Source organism: Dama dama, chromosome 11, assembly GCF_033118175.1.
Source record: "Dama dama isolate Ldn47 chromosome 11, ASM3311817v1, whole genome shotgun sequence".
Lineage (NCBI taxonomy): Eukaryota > Metazoa > Chordata > Mammalia > Artiodactyla > Cervidae > Dama > Dama dama.
In genome coordinates this window covers 12,281,667-12,296,107 of record NC_083691.1, presented here as the reverse complement: position 1 = coordinate 12,296,107, position 14,441 = coordinate 12,281,667, and the positions used below count along the sequence as shown (strand labels likewise).

The 14,441-nt window shown below is 47.7% G+C and overlaps 1 protein-coding gene across 4 annotated transcripts in view; it reads right to left on the bottom strand.

Annotated features, from left to right (window-relative positions):
- Positions 1–1,746, bottom strand: part of STRBP (spermatid perinuclear RNA binding protein) — a 136,741-nt gene extending 134,995 nt beyond the window's left edge. For 2 of the 4 annotated variants that reach the window (XM_061154696.1, XM_061154701.1), the window contains exon 1: positions 1,600–1,746. The gene's annotated coding sequence lies outside the window, so the exon portion shown is untranslated. The remainder of the gene's footprint in view (positions 1–1,599) is intronic. The other 2 variants (XM_061154700.1, XM_061154699.1) reach the window with 2 other exon arrangements.
- Between the last annotated feature and the right edge of the window lie 12,695 nt (positions 1,747–14,441).

Below are 14,441 nucleotides of genomic sequence, written 5' to 3'. Positions count from 1 at the left end.
TACTGGTCCTAGGCATTTTTCTACATCCTCTACCCAAAAATATCCTCTCATCCCCCTTTCCTTCCCTTTGTTCCCCCCCGCCCACCTACTTGCACCAAAGCCCATGCCTCTCTCCCGCCCACACTGTACACAGACCTGTATACTTTGAACCTACCCCTACTGCATCCCTCTACTCATCTCCCTTCAACACGCACCACCCACCCCCTCCCTTCCTTCTCCCCAACTTCCCTCCACAGGTCCTGCCCTAGAAACACTTCCTTCCATCTGTCCTCACACCTCACCTGCCACTCCAAGAATATTTCCCTCCCCCCACACACACCTCTGGCCCTCCACACTCCACTCCACTGGTCCCCTCCAAGGTCTCCCCAACCCTTAAGTCCCCTCTCTTGATATTCCCCACCCTCATTCATACTTCCTGGAGAACTCACTCTGATCTCTACTAAATGCCCCAGCACCTCCTCTCCGTCCCCACCACCCTCCACTACCGTCCGGACTTCTCTCCCAAACCCCTCAAACTCGGGCCCTGCTGCAATCGCCCGCCCTCCACTCTTCTCCCCTGAGCGCCTCACCAGATCAGATACCTGCTTCTCAGACTCTCACATGCTCTTCCCTGGCAGGGCCCATCTGTCCAGCCTCGGCACCCTCCTGCCTCCTTCCTGGACAGACCCTGTCCTCACACCCCTCACCCGGTCTCCTGAAGCCTCTGGGCCTACCCTCCCGTTCCTCCTGCCTGAACACCCTCCGTTTCCCTCCCCATCACTCCAGAGACCCTCCTTCCACCCACCCCCCAACCTCTTTCCACGCTCACCCTGCCACACTGCCCCGAGCCGGACACCTTCTTCCACGTTTCCCTTCACATTTTTGTCCACGGTCTTCCTGCTATCTGGCCCCACTCCGTGCCCCTCACACGCAGCCCCGGCCGGGACATCCGCCTCTTCCTTGCCTCCCTCGATTCCTTCCAATCCCATCACACTCGCCCCTGCCCTTCCTAAGCCTCCTTCACACCCTCCCAAACCCCCACAGGCTGCCCCCACTCGCTCCGGCCCCCATGGGTCCCCCGAACCTGCCCGAAGGGCCTCATCCTCCAGTGGGCCAGATCCCTCCACCCTTCCTTCTCACCCAAATCTGTCCACACCCTCCTGCCGCCCCCCGCAGCCTCTCCCCCAGCCCCTGCCCCCAACGTCCTCCAACACCTGCCCCGAGCCCTTCACCCTCCATCCTACCCAGAGCCCCCAGCGCCGGGTCTCCTCACACAGCCCACGCCCTCTCCCCGCTCGGGGCCGGGACCCTGTCCTCCCCCCACCCCAACCCTCCACGAAGGTGAGGAAGACTGCCCGCTGCCCTTGCCCGAAGCGGCCAGGGCACCGCAACTGCGGCGGCGGCGGCGGCGGCCACAATGCCGGAGCCACGGGGGCCGGGATTGCTCCCTGCTCTCCGCCCCGGCCGCCGCTGCCGCCGCCGCCGCCGCCGCTGCTAAGGACGCACAACAAACAATGCGGGGCCCGGGCCGGCACCGCCAACCGCCTCAACCGCCGCCTCAACCGCCGCCCGCCCGGGACGGCCCGCCGCGCAGGCGCCTGCCCCTCCGCCGCAGCCTACCCGCACCGCCGCGCTCTGCCCGCGCCCGGTCCCTGCTCCCGCTCCGCCGCCGCCGCCACCTCGTCAGCCTGCGTCTCCGGCTCCTCAGCCCAGCGGCGGCGGCTGCGGCGGCTGCTGCTGCCCTGGTGGCGCTCGCGGCTCCGGTCTCCGCTTCGGCGGCGGCGGCGGCGGCGAGCACGTGACGCCGCCGGGCGCGCCCATTGGCCGGGCCAGGGGGCGGGCCCCGCGGCTGCTGGGGAACGGAAAGCCCGCCCCCTCACTCGTCGCGCGCCCCCTCCACGCGCGCTCTGCCGCACCTGAGAGCGCCGGCCAGCGCCCGCCGCCGCCGTGCCGCGCCGCCGCCTGCGCCAACTGCGCACCTGGGAGCGCGCAAGGAGCACACGCTGGTGGCGGCCGCATGCACCTGCGAGGAGACGCTTACGTAAACTGCGTCCCTGCCTCCCTCCCGGCGGCAGGCCCCCGCCTGCGGCAGCACCTGAGCTCTGCTGCGCTAGCAGCGTAAGTGCTGCGGAGCGGGGACGAGCTACGGAAGGGAGGCAAGCGAAATCCACGGAAACTTCGTAACGTCCGAATCTGGGAGCGGCTCCCGGTCGCCGCTAGGGCGAGCCGGCCTCTCCCACCCCGCGCCCCAGTGCGCGGTACCGCCGACCCCAGCGGCTACGCAAATGGAGTAGGTGCCGTAACGCCGCCCCAGGTGGAGGAGGGGGATGCTAGTGAGCTTTGACTAGTTAAGAGGTTGAAACCCAGCCTCCACCCCGCCAGCACCAACCAGCTGTGTGACCTTGACCAAATTACAGAACCACTCTGATCCTCAGTTTCCTGGTCCGGGAAACTGGGACAATAATTCTGATTTAGGAGCTGCTGTAGGGATGGAAGAAAGAAAAAAAGAGACAATAGGTGAAAAGACAATAGGTGTGTATTCTTCTCACACAGGTACTAGCAGGTACTGAGCAGAAGTTGCGTTTTAGTCAGCAACCTCCTCTCCTTCCACCCCTCAGGGACCTCCCTGGGACTGAGCTGGGACCAGGGCTTCTCTGACCTCCTTAGAGTTAGGTCAGACTTTGGCTGAACCCTGGCCCAGCAGTGCTGGGGAAGAAAGGAAGATTTGCTTTTTATTTTACCAGTCATTATCTGGCACCTTCTTGGCACCCAGCATTCTGCCAGTGAGGTTGGGCCCCTGAGTACCTCCTGCATGACAGGTGCTGTGCTGGGGGCTGGGATGCACAGGTGAATGAGATAGGAAATTCCTTGCCCTAAAGGAGTTTCCAGCCTTGAGTGGAAACGACCTGACCACTCAGTGCCAAGGCTTGGAGAGCTGGGGGTACAGCAGGGATCTCCCACAGGAGCCCCATCGGGGGCCCTTCCACCTTTTAAACATACTAGGCCCAAACATTCTAACACTTTGCTTCATTCACAGAATAAAGTGTAAACACTCTAACTCAGCTTAAAAACTTGAGTGATCTGACCTTAAGTTTGCATGCCCTTTACTTCCCCTCCTCCTTCAGGCCAACTTGACCCTCCAGTCACATTGAACTTAAGAACTGTAGTTGACATAGTATGGCACTTCTGACTGAGCCTCCTGAGCCAGGTGCTAGGCCCCAAATCATTTTCAACACCCTCTTCCCACCTCCAACCACCATACCTTTATTTATCCTCCTGAAACACTCCTTGGTGTTCTTATCAGCCATCTCAGAATGTATTCTCCCCAGAACTCCTTAGCTGCCTCCAATGCACTGTCTAAACTCCCTCCACTTGGCACAATAGCCCAATGAAATGATGAATTCTTATACCACTAGACTGTAATCCGCGCCCCCCCCCCCCCCCCCGCCCGCTGGCTGTTGCCTTCCTGGACTATAAGCACCTAGAAGACAGGGTCATATCTCTACCTGGGTGGGATAGGGAAGACATGAGGTGAGATCTTTTCAGGAAGACCATGAGTCTGCTAGGGGAAAGAGGGACAAGCTGCAGTGAAAAAATCTGGGTTCAGGGTATACTAGCTGTGTGACCTTGGAAAATCAGTCTCCCTGGGTCTTACTTATCTATCAAGTGAGATGATAATATTGCATATGTAATATGGTTATTGTAAGGATCCAATGAGAAATATATCTCAAGCACTAAGTATGATGCTTGGTACTTGGTAAAAATGTAAAAATGTTCTTAAATAGGATTGAACAGCCTTAAGTATTCAATAGTATCTCTTATTTCAGTATCTTTTTCTGGGGGGTGCAGCATGGTGGGATCTTAATTCCCTGACCAGGGATCAAACCCATGCCCCAGCAGTGGAAGCAAGGAATCCTAACCACTGGACTGCCAAGGAATTCCCTCCAATATCTTTTTTAACTTAAGTATAACTGATTTACAGTATTATGTTAGTTTTAGGTGTACAGTAAAGTGATTTCAGTTCAGTTCAGTCACTCAGTCGTGCCCAACTCTTTGTGACCCCATGGACAGCACCACACCAGACCTCCCTGTCCATCACCAACTCCTGGAGCTTGCTCAAACTCATGTCCATCAAGTTGGTGATGCCATCCAACCATCTCATCCTCTGGCATCCCCTTCTCCTGCCTTCAATCTTCCCAGCATCAGGGTCTTTTCCAATGAGTCAGCTCTCTGCATCAGGTGACCAAAGTATTGGAGTTTCAGCCTCAGCATCAGTCCTTCCAATGAATATTCACGACTGATTTCCTTTAGGATTAACTGGTTTGATCTCCTTGCAGTCCAAGGGACTCTCAAGAGTCTTCTAACACCACAGTTCAAAAGCATCAATTCTTCAGCCCTCAGCTTTCTTTATGGTCCAACTCTCACATCCATACATGACTACTGGAAAAACCATTGTCTAGATGGACCTTTGTTGGCAAAGTAATGTCTCTGCTTTTTAATATGCTGTCTAGGTTGCTCATAGCTTTTCTTCCAAGGAGCAAGCGTCTGTTAATTTTCATGGCTGTAGTCACCATCTGCAGTGATTTTGGAGCCCCCAAAAATAAAGTCTCTCACTGTTTCCATTGTTTCCCCATCTATTTGCCATGAAGTGACGGGATCTGATGCCATGATCTTAGTTTTTTGAATGCTGAGTTTTAAGCCAGCTTTTTCACTCTCTTGTTTCACCCTCATCTTCAACTAAAGGCTCTGTAGTTCCTTTTTGCTTTCTGCCATTAGCGTGGTATCATCTGCATTATCTGAGGTTGTTGATATTTATCCTGGCAGTCTTGATTCTAGCTTGTGATTCATCCAGTCTGGTATTTCCCATGGTGTACTCTGCATGTAAATTACATAAACAGGGTGACAATATACAGCCTTGATGTATTCCTTTCCCAATTTTAAACCAGTCTGTTGTTCCATGTCCAGTTCTAACTGTTGCTTCTTGACCTGCATACAGATTTCTCAGGAGGCAGGTAAGGTGGTCTGGTATTCCCATCGCTTGAAGAATTTTCCACAGTTTATTGTGACCCACACAGTCAAAGGCTTTGGTGTAGTCAGTAAAGCAGAAGTAGATGTTTTTCTGGAATACTCTTGCTTTTTCAATTTAGTTATATATATATATATATATATATATATATATATATATATATATATATAAGTGATTTAGTTTTATATATATATCAATTTAGTTTTATATATACATAAAAGTGATTTAGTTTATATATATGTTCATATTCTTTTTAAAATTATTTCCCATTATAATTTATTATAAGATATTAAATATAGTTCCCTGTGCTGTATAGTAAACACTTGTTATTTATCTGTTTTATATGTGGCAGTGTGCATCTGTTAATCCCATACTCCTAATTTACCCTCCCCTCTCCCCTCCCCTTTGGTAACCAAAAGTTTGTTTTCTATGTCTGTGAGTCTGTTTCTGTTTTCTCTTATTCCAGTATATTTCCTGGTTTCCAAAGTACTTGCCCTGAGAGGTACAAGTCAGTCTGGTGTTCGGATTCTTTGTTTCCCCACCCCTCCCCCCACCCTAGGCCACTGCAGAAAGAAGCTGGAAACAGAAAGGTCTCCAGTCTGACCTAAGTGGGGGGTGGGACCTAGGGGGATGGGACATCCCTCAACTTTGTGTCATCATCTTTCTAAATCTACATGTACCTCCAGCCATTCTCTCATCCTCCCCCTCTTTTTACAAAAACTAGCTCTTCTCACCAAGACCAGGTCCTTCCCCTGTGCCTGGATGCCCTCCTTACCTACCCTCTAAGGAACTTCACACCTTAATGTGCCTCTGTTGTAGTTAGCCTCTTCTTCTCTCCTGGGTTCTTTCCATTGTTTTCCAAACAGTCTCTTCTATTCTTTAAAGAAAAAGGAGAAGAAAAGAAACAAGATCCCCAGGTGATCACATGCACCTTGCTGTTTGAGAACTGTTGACCCAAAACCAACAGCTTCAGATGCCAACTGGAGGAGACTTGAACATCACAGCAAACTTGTGGTTGCTGACACAATTTTCTAAAATGGTGAATAACCCTTGGTAGAATCTGAACACAATAAGGTGTAATCTTCATTCACTTTGCATAGTATTTGCCTCCCTGGAATATTAAAATCATGCTAGAATGTACTTTGTCTTTGTTTGAAAAAGGGAGTTAGTTGTTCGGCTCAGATAATTGTACACAGGACTTTCACCTACGTAAATGTCCAGTGTGACATTCAAAAAATCATGATGCCTAATTGTCCGTACCTTGCAAGATATCTAGCATTTTTCACTGCCCTATGATAAATGCCATTATGACTAGCAAAACTCCACCACAAATGTCTAAAAGCTCCAAGTGAGGAAATTCGCTGGCAGTCCAGTGGTTAGTACTCCACGCTTCCACCACAGGGGGCCCAGGTTCAATCCCTGGCCAGGGAACTCAGATCCCATATGCCATGAGGCAAAAAAACATTAAAATTTCTTGAACTGAAGAAAAATGAAAATGCAACATATCAACTTAAAAAAAAAAAAGATTAAAAATAAAAGCTCCAGGTGAGAACTATGGCTCTAGACTCTCCTTCAACAGCCTATTCAGGATCTCTATTTGGATGTCTCACAAGCTACGAAACTGTTCTTAAGTGCTGGATCTCTTCCCCTAAACCCTGAACCTATTGCCCCTCCTGTTCCCCATTTCGGTTCTCTCGTTGAGGCTATGATAGTTATTGATATTGAATGACCAGTAGATTGAAGGTTTCATGCGGGCAGAATGTTTCTTTGATTTGTTCTCTTTGTATGCCTTAGAATAGTGCCTGGCATAGAGTAGGCACTTAAATATTTATTGAATGTATGCCCAGCAGATTTTCCCAGCCCTAACAAACCTCAAAAAAGACAAGAAAATACCAGGAATTCCAGGTCAGAAAGCCCCCACTTTCCAGAAGGACTTCTAACATCCCTGATATTTCTCTCAGTTAAAGATGCAAAACAGCCCAGATCTACTGCTGACACTTTCCACTAAAGTTCTCTCACAGGAGGTCTGAGGATAAAGCCCAAATTCATCCACCTCAAGCATAAAATTTCTTTGAAGTCTCACCTTTTATCTTTTAAAGTCATACACATCTCACCTTTTATTCCCATGTTTAGCATGAAAATAATGTTTTAAATTACTTCCCTTTAGAAGAAAAATTCAAAGCCCGGGACTTCCCTGGTGGCACAGTAGATGGGAATCCGTCTGCCAATGCTGGGAACGTGGGTTTGATCCCTGATCCGGGAAGATTCCACATGCCATGGAGCAACTAAGTCTGTGTACCACAACTACTGAGCCTGAATGCTGCAACTACTGAAACCCATGTGCCTAGAGCCTTTGCTCCGAAACAAGAGAAGCCACCGAGATGAGAAGCCCGTGCACTACAACTAGAAAGTAGCCTCCATTCTCAGCAATTAGAGAAAGCCTGTGCAAGCAATGAAGACCCCATGGGACCAAAAATAAAAATAAATAAAAAGTTAAACAAAAAAAATTTTAAACCCATTTTTCCAACTCTTTAAGAAGAAATTCACTCTAGAAGATATTCCTTATCTATCAAGTGGCTCTGAATAGTCCCTGGCACACCACCACCTAGCCCTGATGGTAATTACACCAACAGTCAACATTTATTAAGCACTTATTATATTCTAGGCAGTACATTATGCACTTAACATGCATTATGTCTTTTTTTTTTGGCACTCAGGATCATAGTTCCCTAACTAGGGATTCAAACCCACACTCCTTTCAATGAAAGCCTGGAGTCTTTAACCATGGGGCCGCCAACTCCACATCATGTCTTTAATCCTCACAACAATCCTATAAAGTAGGATTTTCATTTTCATTTTAATATAAGGCTCCAGGAAGGTATGTAACTTGTACTACAGCACAGAGCTGACGAGTTAAAGACCTGGGATTCAACTTGGTGTTTTCAATCACTGTGCTGTCCACTCCAGTTTGAAAAGCAAGTTTCTTGACTTTTAGGATAAGATTACTTTCAGACATCAGGAATGTCCTAAGAAATCACCCAACGCCAGTACTTTGCAAACTAGGGAAAGCACTGCAGTGTCTGGATCTCTGGGTGCACACATTTTTAGGGTCCACAAGTTCTAAGAGAAGTTTCTAAATTATGTGTCTTATAACCTACACATAATAATATAAGCATAGCTTGGATGACTGGGACAGCCATTTTATGAGTGATTCCTGATGCCCTAAATTTAGTGCTCATGTTTGTCCAAAGGGATTGCCTAAAATGATTGGTTTAACATAAAATGCAGATATTTTAGACTTGGGGTCAAATAGTCAAGCCAGCAAGAAATCATTTTCCTTAAAACAGTGATTCTTAACCAGGTGTAATTCCTTCCTCATCCCCTCAACCCCTCTTCTAGGACATTCAGCAATGTCTGGAGGCTTTTTTTGTTTGTTTTTATAACAACTGGCATCTAGTGGGGAGTATCCAAGGATGATGCTAAATATCTTACAATACACAGAATAGCTCTCTTTCCCCCCATAACAAAGGATAACATAGCCCAAAATAGTGGTGCCAAGGTTGGGAAACCAAGCTTTAAAAGGAGTTCTATGGGGGAGAAAGAACAGAGTAGAGGGAAAAGGATTGGAAGTGAGGCTTCTCTAAATGAGCCTTGTTAAATAGCTTTGACTTTGAAATCCCATAAATAATTTATGTAAATATTTAAATCATTAAGTCATATAAATTTTTAAATAATCCCTAAAATGAAAAACAAGCCAAAACATGAACATAACTTTATATGAGGTTGATAACATGCCCACAGGAAAAAAAAAAAATTACCCCAGTTGACCTTAAAAGACAGTACTTTTGACCATACAACTTCAATGAGATATATTCTAAGCATAAAGGGTAAAAAACAGTAACAAAGAGATCTTGAATTTCTCTCAATAATCTTATTTGTTAGGAATGATACTAGCATTATTGTTTTAAAATGTCTATCTTGGAATAAAACATAGTAATTATTATCTCTCATGGTCCTATAGGTTGACTGGGCTTCACTGAGCAGTTCTCACTTGGGGTCTCTCATGAAGTTGCAGTCAGAGGTCAGCTGGGGCTGAATTCAGCTGAAGTGTTCAGTGGGGCTGAACATCCAAGATGGTGCACTCATGCTCTTAGCTGAGGAGCTCAACTGAAATGTTAACTGGACTACTTATATGCAGCCTCTTTGTACGTCTTAAGATTCTCACAGCAGTAGCTCTTAAAGCTAGTCCTACAACTGGCCCAGCGTCATCGTCCCTGGGTTCAGTGGATCACAGTAGTCGCAGGCCCAACCAGACCCAAGTGGGTGGAGATATAGACTCCATTGAGGAGTGCTATGTATGCTCAGGGAGGGAAGGAACCGATGGCAAAGACAGGCCACCGATACAGAGATTAGTACAGTGACACTATGGGAAATGGCCTTGCCCGCTGTTCATTGCTCTGTTTAAACGTCTCTCAAGGGACTTCCCTAGTGGTCCAGTGGTTAAGACTGCTTCTGCTGCAATGGGTGTGGGTTTGATCCCTGGTGGGGGGCGGGGTTGGAGGGGAGAGAACAAAGATCCCACATGCTGCAGGGTTTGGCAAAAAAATAAAAATAAATTTCTCTCAAATCCAACCTATTCTCTCCATCCTCCCCCTCTCCCCACCATTATTTTGGTCCACCTCTAAGAGTGAAGGCCTCATATCCGCTCATTCTGTTACTGGATAATTATTGCATACTCCCTGAAAGTTTTCCAGAAGACCAGATAGCCAAGATAAAATGCAAGCCTTAGTAAGGTGAAGCTACTCAGTGGCTCACTGAAACATTTAAAGGAAAGAACTGCCAGGAGGTCCTCTTATGCTGCCGCCTCTGGTCACTATGCTCCTTTCAAAGGCTCACTTCTTAAAAACAGGTCACAGAAATTGTCCTTGCTGAGTCCCAGTGAGTTTGGATTTCTTTAAAAATAGCTTGTTCTTCAAGTACAAAAAATAACATCTGAGACGTTTGTTTAAGTGTGAAACACACCTTTGTCATGACTCAGTACAGGCTGAACGGAAGTTTATTAAACTTTCCAAAAAAGAAAAATTTCCTCTTGAACCAAGAAAGCCTGAGAGACAACAGCTTGGGGTGGGGGTGGGGGTCAGGGAGGGAGCGGCAGGAAGAAAAGAGACAGACAGGTGGAACAGGGAGAGAAGCCATAAAAGGATCTTTCCCATCATGTGAAAGCAGCTTCTACCTTGAATGACCTTCCTCCCCCCAGCCAGCCTGATAATATTCCTGTCCTCCATGCAGCCTCATTTAAATTTCACCTCTGTGAAGCCTTCTCTGACCCATCCAGGCAGAGTTCCTCCCTCCCTCTTTGTTCTCAAAACACTTTGAACGGGTCTTTATTATTAGCACATTGTATTGAAGTTGTCGGTTTACAGGTCTGTCTCCCTTCTTAAGGCTGTGAACTCCTCAGCATCTCGTCAGCAGGGACACTGAGTGAGTCATCAGAGAGCCCCTCTGCCTGGCGCCAGGCCGGGCGCGGGTGGGGTGTTGGGAGAGGTTGTTGATAAGAGATGGTCTTGCTGGGAGCCGCCTTCCATCCTGAGGTCGCTGCTTTCATTCCTTGTTCTACTTTCCAAATGCCTCCTGACTCTCCACACCCTCCAAACGCCAGATCTTTCAATCTACCTGCCTCGGAGCCCTTTTCAAGCTCTGCCCTCACTCTGGATACAAAGGAAGAACTGTGCTTGCTGCTACCTGAGGCCTGCTGCTGCCCTTGTCCACCAGATCACGTGCTCTTTGTTTCTGCAATTGACCCCCTTTCATGCCTGCATCATTGAGAATTTTCCCTTTCTGGTAAACTACTCCACCAACAAATATTCCACTTTTTCACAACTAAACACACATGCACACGACTTTCTCTGCAATTATCCTGTTCTATCCTCACCCCACTGTACTCTGCTCCACTTAATCTTATCAAGGTCATTTGTGTCTTCCATGTTGTTGAATCCCAGTGGTTAGTTCTTTCTCTGCCTCAGTTTACCTCCTGTCTAATGCACCACCACCCCACCCCCCCGCCTCTTCCCTACTGCCTTGGCACTGTGACTCTGCCAGACCTCAACAGCATCCAATACCACTGTTCTGCTCTTTTCTGGAAAATCTTTCTTCCAGGGCTTCCAGGACTTTCTGGGAAATCTTTCTTCCAGGACTCCATGAGCCCGCCTTATTTTTCCACCTCACTGGCCACTCCTTCTCAGTCCCATTGGGCCGCATCCTTTCCCTTAACCCTTCTTCTGTTGGGGTTGGAGTGCCCCAGGACTGGGTCTTCAGACCTCCTCACTTATCACACCTACTCCATAAGAGATCCATTCCAGTCTCAAGATCTGACAGAGCCCTGGAGACTGCTCAGATTGCCATCTGCAACCCCAGCCTGGACTCCAGACTCAGTGGCTAACTGCCTGTGTCTTGGACATCTAAAAAGCATCTCAAGCTTCACATAACTAAAATCAAACTTGTGACATAGAGAACAGACATGTGGACACAAGAGGGGCTCAGGGGGTGACAAACTGGGAGAGTGGCATTGAAATATACTACTAGATACACTACTATATACACTACTATGTGTAAAATAGCTAGCTAGTGGGAAGCTGCTGTGTCGCACAGGGAACTCAGCTCGGTGCTCTGTGATGAGCTAGAGGGGTGGGAGGGGGGTGGGGTGGGAGGGAGGCTCAAGAAGGAGGGGATATATGTACATTTCTACTGATTCACGTTGTTGTACGGCACAAACTGACACAACACTGTAAAGCCATTATACTGAATAATAAATAAATACATAAAACCAAACACGTGCTTCCCCCCCAACTCATCTATTCCTTCACCAGGGACCCCACATCTCAGCAAACTAAATGGCACGACGATTGACTGAGCTGCTAAAGCCGAAAGCTTTGGACTTTATTTTCTCCTCCCTCACCTCATATCCAATAGTTCAGGAAATTCTATCAGCTCTCCCTTCAAAATATACCTGGAATCTGATGTTTATTCACTACTTTCTCCACTACGAGTGTTGTCCAAGCAATAACCTCTTAACTGATCTCCCGGATTTCAATCTTTTCAACCCAGCAGCTAGTATCAGCCTTTGGGAACAAAATATTATGCTCTTATATAAGATGCCAAAGGCTTCTCCCTTTCCAAAAAGTCTTTATCGTGTCCTACAAAGTTCCACAGTCTCTGACCCTTACTGGCCTCTCCCACCTTGTCGTCTTTCAATCTCTCCCTCACTCACGGTGTCCCAGCCACATGGGAGTCCTTGCCATTTCTCAAACAGATGAAGAATGCTTCTGTCTCAGAGCCTTTGCACTTGTTGGTCTCCACCCAACCTTCAAACATCCGAACGGTTTACTCCCTCACTCCCTTCAGATTTCTGCTCAGATTTTACTTATTCAAAGGGCTTTCTGGACCACCCCATATAAAATAGTTCTCATTCCTTATCCTACTTTATGTTTCTTCATGCTGCTGCTCCTAAGTCACGTCAGTCGCGTCCAACTCTGTGTGACTCCATAGACGGCAGCCCACCAGGCTCCCCTGGGATTCTCCAGGCAAGAATACTGGAGTGGGCTGCCATTTCCTTCTCCAATGTTTCTTCATAGCATTTTTCAATTCCACATTGAACCATAGTACATTGATTTGCCTTTTATTGCATGTCTCCCCTGCCCCTAGCTAGTAAGTTCCATGAGAGTAGTACTCTCTCATCATCAGTTAGTTTTATCCCCCTCAATGCCCCTGGTGGCTCAGATGGTAAAGAATCCACCTGCAATGCAAGAGACAGGGGTTCGATCCCTGGGTCGGGAAGATCCCCTGGAGGAGGGCGTGGCAACCCACTCCAGTAGTCTTGCCTGGAGAATCCCACAGAAGAGGAGCCTGGTGGGCTACAGTCCATGGGGCTGCAAAGAGTCAGACACAACTGAGCGACTAACACACACAGGGCCGGACATACAGGAAGTGTTCAATCAATTCTTATTGAATGAATGGCTAGCCACCTGACTGACTGACTGAATGCATTCACTTCTTTTTACTGCCCTGCCCTAGGCCAGGCTTCAGCATTTTCCATCTGTGCAGTAGACTGTGAAATAAGTCTACAAATTCCTCCTATCACATGCACACCCCTTTGCAACGTGACTTTGCCTTGCCTCCTATCAAGAGGTGGAGCCTCTTTCCCCACCCCTTGAATCCGGGCTGGCCTTGTACGTTGCTTTAGCTGGTGGAATCAAGCAGAAGCGTTAGTGTATGACTGCCAAGGCCAGGCCTTAAGACATCTTGCAGTTTCTCTCTCCACTCTCTTAGAACACTGCCCCCAGAGCACCATGCTGAGAAGAAGTCAAGGATGAAAGACCATATGGAGAGAAGTGCGACTGCTCCAGTCAGCCTGGCTCCCAAACAGTCCACCAACTGAAGGCCACTGTGTGAGGGGGCACAAGTGAGGTCTGCAGGAGAACTGCGCGGCCAATCCACAGAATCATAAGAAAGAACAAATCATTGCTTAAAGCCCGTAGATTTGGGAGCTGTTTTGTTACGCAGTAACAGATAACCAATAGAATCTGGATAGTTGCAGTGGCCTCTCCTCTAGGTCCTCTTTGTCCAGTCTTTACTCCAGGTCATCCCCAAAGGTCACCAGAGTGGTCATTCTAACTTGAACTCATACCAGATGAACAATTCTGTTGTCTTCGGTAACTCCCCGTCTTACAGAGTAACACTGAGCCTGTGTTTTGTTGTATGAAACCCTCCAAGATCCAGCCTCTACAGGCCTCTTCCACCTCATCTCCAAACACAGTGGCAACCTCTGCTGGGAAGAGCAGTTCTCAGACTCTGTGCATCAGAATTACTTGGGGAGCTTCGAAAATTCCAGTGCTCAGGCTCCTCCCTGAGAGACTCAGAGATTTAATTGGTTTGAAATGGAACCCGGGCAACGGTATTTTTTAAAAGCTCCCAGGGGGATACTAATGTGTAGTCAGGGTTGAGAATCATTGAGTTAGAGGATCTAAAAGTGTATTTAAAAATTGCTGATCTTGCCTTCAAGGAAATTCAGAAGCTTCAAGGAAAGATTAGATTATGCTCAGTGCCCTTTTAGCATTAAGTAAGCAATATTGTGTTCTAAGTTTTGGGAAATTGGTAACAGACTCTATGAGAACATTCTTTAATTATTTGAAACATTGAATTATCAATACTTTATTTCTTCCACTCTAAGACACACTCTTTTCATAGTTTAATATTTCTGAAATCAGGCTCCATCTCATCACTAATATGTACATTTAACGTTACTTTGTTTCACCCAAGAAGCCTGTAATTAGACTAAAGGTGTGTCTCACTGCCTGTGGTGATCACAATCAAGGAAGCACCTTTCCACGAGACAGCACTGTGCAAGTGCTATAGCTTCTCTGATCCCAACTGATTCTCC